The sequence below is a fragment of the Oncorhynchus nerka genome, unplaced genomic scaffold (genome assembly GCF_034236695.1).
Source record: "Oncorhynchus nerka isolate Pitt River unplaced genomic scaffold, Oner_Uvic_2.0 unplaced_scaffold_131___fragment_2___debris, whole genome shotgun sequence".
NCBI classification, from domain to species: domain Eukaryota; kingdom Metazoa; phylum Chordata; class Actinopteri; order Salmoniformes; family Salmonidae; genus Oncorhynchus; species Oncorhynchus nerka.
The window spans coordinates 51,848-57,815 of record NW_027039953.1 but is presented as its reverse complement, the minus strand read 5'-3'; positions in this window follow the sequence as shown (position 1 = coordinate 57,815).

Below are 5,968 nucleotides of genomic sequence, written 5' to 3'. Positions count from 1 at the left end.
AAGACGGCTGCACAGTACTGTCTTATCGATGGCGGTTATGATATCGGCTAGGACCTTGAGCGTGGCTGAGGTGCACTCCTGACCAGCTCGGAAACCGCATTGCATAGCGGAGAAGGTACGGTGGGATTCGAGATGGTCGGTGGTCTGGTTGTTGGCTTTAGAAAGACTTTAGAAAGGCAGGGAAGGATGGATATAGGTCTGTAACAGTCTGGGTCTAGAGTCAGGGCAGGGCAGGGCAGGATGGATATAGGTCTGTAACAGTCTGGGTCTAGAGTCAGGGCAGGGCAGGGCAGGATGGATATAGGTCTGTAACAGTTTGGGTCTAGAGTGTCTCCCCCTTTGAAGAGGGGGATGACCACGGCCGCTTTCCAATCTTTAGGAATCTCGGACGATACGAAAGACTAGTAATAGGGGTTGCAACAATGGCGGCGGATAATTTTAGGAAGAGAGGGTCCAGAATGTCTACCCTAGCTGATTTGTAGGGAAACAGATATCAGCTGCCTGGATTTGGGTGAAGGAGAAGCAGGGGGGGTGCAGAGCTGTTGACCGGGGTAGGGGTAGCCAGGTGGAAAGCATGGCCAGCCATAGAGAAATGCTTATTTAAAATCATGATTATCGTGGATTTATCGGTGGTGACAGTGTTTCCTAGTCTCAGTGCAGTGGGCAGCTGGGAGGAGGTGCTCTTATTCTCCATTTGGTGTGCTCTAGGGCAATGGATCTCAAGACAGGTCCTGGGGACCCAAAGAGGGGCACATTTTTGTTTTTGCACTAGCACTACACACCTGATTCAAATCATCAAAGCCTTTTGATGAGATGATCATTTGAATCAGGTGTGTGGTCCCCAGGACCAGGATTGAGAACCAGTGCTCTAGGGTAACGGTGCCTAGATGGAATTTGTATTTGTGGTCCTGGCGACTGGACATTTTTTGGAACACCATTATTTTGCTCTTACTGAGATTTACTGTCAGGGCCAAAGTCTGGCAGAATCTGTTCATAAGATCTAGGTGCTGTGTAGGCCCTCCTTGGTTGGTGACAGAAGCACCAGGTCATCAGCAAACAGTAGACATTTGACTTCAGATTCTAGTAGGGTGAGGTGTTGCAGACTGTTCTAGTGGCAATTCGTTGCTATATATGTTAAAGAGTGCGGCTTCAGCGGCATCCCTGTCCCACCCCATGGCCCTGTGGGAAGAAATGTGTGCTTTTTGTACATTTTTAACTGCACATTTGTGTACATGGATTTTATAATGTCGTATTTTTTTTCCCCAACACCACTTTCCATCAGTTTGTATAGCAGACCCTCATGCCAAATGGAGTCGAAGGCTTTTTTAATCAACAAAGCAGGAGAAGACTTTGTCTTTGTTTTGGTTGATTTGTTTGTCTATTAGGGTGTGCAGGGTGAATACATGGTCTGTTGTATGGTAATTTGTTAAAAAGCTAATTTGACATTTGCTCACTACATTGTTTTCATTGAGGAGATGTACGAGTCTGCTGTTAGTGATAATGTAGAGGATTTTCCCAAGGTTGCTGTTGACGCATATGCCACGATAGTCATTGGGGTCAAATTTGTCTCCACTTTTGTGGATTGGGGTGATCAGTCCTTGGTTCCAAATATTGCGGAAGATGCCAGAGCAAAGGATGTAGTTAAAATGTTTTAGTATAGCCAATTGGAATTTGTTGTCTGTATATTTGATCATTTCATTGAGGATGTTATCTCTCTCTCTCTCTCTCTCTCTCTCTCTCTGTGAACATATAACTCTTCCCCTCTGACTTCCCCTCCGACTCCCGTGGACGGGAAAGAGAGAGTTAGATTTTGTTTATTTCCCTTTTGTTTCTTGTCTATTTCACTTGTTTTGGCAATGTAAACATATGTTTCCCATGGCAATAAAGCCCTTAAAATTGACTTGAGGAGAGAGAGAGTGAGAGAGACACAGACAGACAGACAGACAGACAGACAGACAGACAGACAGACAGACAGACAGACAGACAGACAGACAGACAGACAGACAGACAGACAGAGAGACAGACAGACATGCTTGCATGCATACAGAGAGAGAGAGACAGACAGACAGACATGCATACAGAGAGAGAGAGAGAGAGACAGACAGACAGACAGACAGACAGACAGACAGACAGACAGACAGACAGACAGACAGACAGACAGACAGACAGACAGACAGACAGACAGACAGACAGAGAGAGAGAGAGAGAGTCTGAGCTTTTGGTAACTGTCTCTGGGTAGCCGTCTCTGGGTAGATGTTTGTGTTTATGTGTATGTTTGTTTCCCCACTGGGAGTGTTGTTTGCCTTCAGAGGAGGTTACCCACAGTGCATCACTTCATCAGTAGTCACGGGGGGTTGATGATTCACTATCAACACATTGATGTACCGCACACTCCCTTTCCTCCTCTCTTGTTCCTCTCTTTCTTTCCCACTTTTCAGATCTCTCATCTCCCCTTCTTTTCTCCTCTAGCTTCCCCGCCTTGCCATTTCTCCACTCTCTTTCTATCTCTCTTTCCTCTGCCCTCCTGTAATCTCCCTCTTTCTATCTCTTTCCTCTGCCCTCCTGTAATCTCCCTCTATCTATCTCTCTTTCCTCTGCCCTCCTGTAATCTCCCTCTTTCTTGCCTACACTACCCATCCCTTTGTCTTTCTCGCTCTCTCTTTTACCTCTCCTCCTCCTCTCTGTTTTCCTCTCTCTGTTCATGCTGACACTACCATCCCTATTTTTTCACCCCTCTAGTTCACACATTACTTTTTGTATTTCACAATCCTTCATTTCTTCTCTCATTCCTCTCTTTTTACCTCCAGCACACCTTCCTTTCCTCTTTCTTTACCAATACTCCTCTCCTCTACTCTCGCTACCTCTCCTCTCCTCTCCTCTCCTCTCCTCTTCTCTTCTCTTCTCTTCTCTTCTCTTCTCTTCTCTTCTCTTCTCTTCTCTTCTCTTCTCTTCTCTTCTCTTCTCTTCCCTTCCCTCTTCCCTTCCCTTCCCTTCCTCTCCTCTCCTTTCCTCTCCTCACCTCTCATCTCCCTTCCCTTTCCTCTCCTCTCCTCTCCTCTCCTCTCCCTACCTCTCCTCTTTCTTTTTCACCCCTATAACCCTTTCATCCCAGTATTTTATATTTCCCTCCCCTTCCCCCCCTTGGGAGCTAGGGAGAGGAGTTAAAGAGGAGAGGAGAGAATAGAAGAAGGCAGGAAGGGGGGGGGATATGGGTGGAGAGAGGAAGATGGAGGAAAGCAGAGGAGAAGTCGAGGAGAGGGAGGGGATGGGGAGAGGATGGAGGAGAGAAGAGGATGGAGGATGGCGGAATGAGGAGAATGGAGGGGAGAGTAGGATGGAGGAGAAGAGAGAGGAGGAGAGAGGAGGATGGAGGAGAGGTGAAGAGAGGAGGAGAGGAGAGAGAAGGAGAGAGTTGGATGGAAGAGAGGAGAGGAGAGAGGAGAGAGTAGGATGGAAGAGAGGAGGAGAGGAGGGAGAAGAGGAGAGAGTAGGATGGAAGAGAGGAGAGGAGAGAGGAGGGAGGAGAGAGGAGGAGAAAGTATGATGGAGAAAAGGAGAGAGGATCCAAGAGGAGGGAGAGAGGAGATAGGAGGAGAGAGTAGGATGGAAGAGAGGAGAGAGGAGGGAGGAGAGAGGAGGGAGGAGAGGAGAGAGGAGGAGAGGAGATAGGAGGAGAGAGTAGGATGGAAGAGAGGAGAGAGGAGGGAGGAGAGAGGAGGAAATGAGAGGAGAGAGGAGGAGAGGAGAGAGTAGGATGGAGAAAAGGAGAGAGGATCCGAGAGGAAGGAGAGAGGAGGAAATGAGAGGAGAGAGGAGGAGAAGCGAGAGGAGGATGGAGAAAAGGAGAGAGGATCCGAGAGGAGGGAGAGAGGAGGAAATGAGAGGAGAGAGGAGGAGAGGAGAGAGTAGGATGGAGAAAAGGGGAGAGGATCCGAGAGGAGGGAGAGAGGAGAAAAGGAGAGAGGATCAAAGAGGAGAGAGGAGAGGAGAGAGGATCCGAGAGGAGGGAGAGAGGAGGAAATGAGAGAGGAGGAGAAGCGAGAGGAGGATGGAGAAAAGGAGAGAGGATCCGAGAGGAGGGAGAGAGGAGGAAAGGAGAGAGGATCAGAGAGGAGGGAGAGAGGATCAGAGAGGAGGGAGAGAGGAGGAAAGGAGAGGAGAGAGGAGAGGAGAGTGGAGAGAGGATCAGAGAGGAGGGAGAGAGGAGGAAAGGAGAGAGGATCAGAGAGGAGGGAGAGAGGGGGAAAGGAGAGAGGATCCCAGAGGAGGGAGGAGGGGGAAAGTAGAGATGATCCCAGAGGAGGGAGAGAGGATCAGAGAGGAGGAAAGGAGAACAGGGCTATGAATATAAAGGATATCTGCGTTAGCAGCGGTTTGTCCCTCAGATTTGTCATCTGACACCAACACCCACAGTCAGCACTTTATACTGAGGGAGAGAACCCTGAGAACTCTCTGGAGACACACACACACACACACACACACACACACACACACTCACTGAGTCATTTTTCAAAGGATACAAACATATGCTCCTTTTTCAAATAGAGACGTTCCTCTCTTTTCAAAATGACCCATGCAGAAATAAGACAGCATGATAATATCTTCATCACTACAATTTAAATGAGGAAATAATATTGAAGATATACATTTGAAGTGGGAAGTTTACACACACCTTAGCCAAATACATTTAAACTCAGTCTGGCTTTTTTATGGCTCTTTTGGAGCAGTGGCTTCTTCCTTGATGAGCAGCCTTTCAGGTTATGTCGATATAGGACTCGTTTAACTTGGATATAGATACGTTTGTACCTGTTTCCTCCAGTATCTTCACAAGGTCCCTTGCTGTTGTTCTGGGATTGACTTGCACTTTTCGCACTAGAGTACGTCCATCTCCTTCCTGAGCAGTATAACGGCTGTGTGGTCCCATGGTGTTTATACTTGCGTACTATTGTTTGTACAGATGAACGTGGTACCTTCAGGTGTTTGGAAATTGCTCCCAAGGATGAACCAAACTTGTGGAGGTCTACAATTTTTCTGAGGTCTTGGCTGTTTTCTTTTGACTTTCCCATGATGTCAAGCAAAGAGGCACTGAGTTTGAAGGTAGGCCTTGAAATACATCCACATGTACACCTCCAATTGACTCAAATTATGTCAATTAGCCTATCAGAAGCTTCTAAAGCCATGACATAATTTTCAGGAATTTTCAAGCTGTTTAAAGGCACAGTCAACTTAGTGTATGTAAACTTCCTACCCACTGGAATTGTGATACAGTGAATTCTAAGTTAAATAATCTGTCTGTAAACAATTGTTGGAAAAATGACTTGTGTCATGCACAAAGTAGACGTCCTAACCGACTTGCCAAAACTATAGTTTGTTAACAAGAAATGTGTGGAGTGGTTGAAAAATGTGTTTTAATGACTCCAACCTAAGTGTATGTTAACTTCCGACTTTAACTCTATAATGGACGTACTCAAGCAAGATTCCGCTAGGAAAGACAAAAACACTGAGCATCCACATACAATACAACGACAACACACAGTAATGGGCCACACTACACAGCCAGAAATGAACACACACAAACACACGGTTATTCTAGTGTTGTGTTTTTATATTTGTTTTATTTGGATTTTTGTTGGGATTCTTAGAAATTCTGTTTCAGTTAGTTTTAAGAGTTCTGTAAGAGTTCTGTCAGAGTTCTATAATAGTTCTGTAAGAGTTCTGTCAGAGTTCTATAATAGTTCTGTAAGAGTTCTGTCAGAGTTCTATAATAGTTCTGTAAGAGTTCTGTCAGAGTTCTATAATAGTTCTGTAAGAGTTCTGTCAGAGTTCTATAATAGTTCTGTAAGAGTTCTGTCAGAGTTCTATAATAGTTCTGTAAGAGTTCTGTCAGAGTTCTATAATAGTTCTGTAATGAGTTCTGTCAGAGTTCTATAATAGTTCTGTCAGAGTTCTATAATAGTTCTGTAAGAGT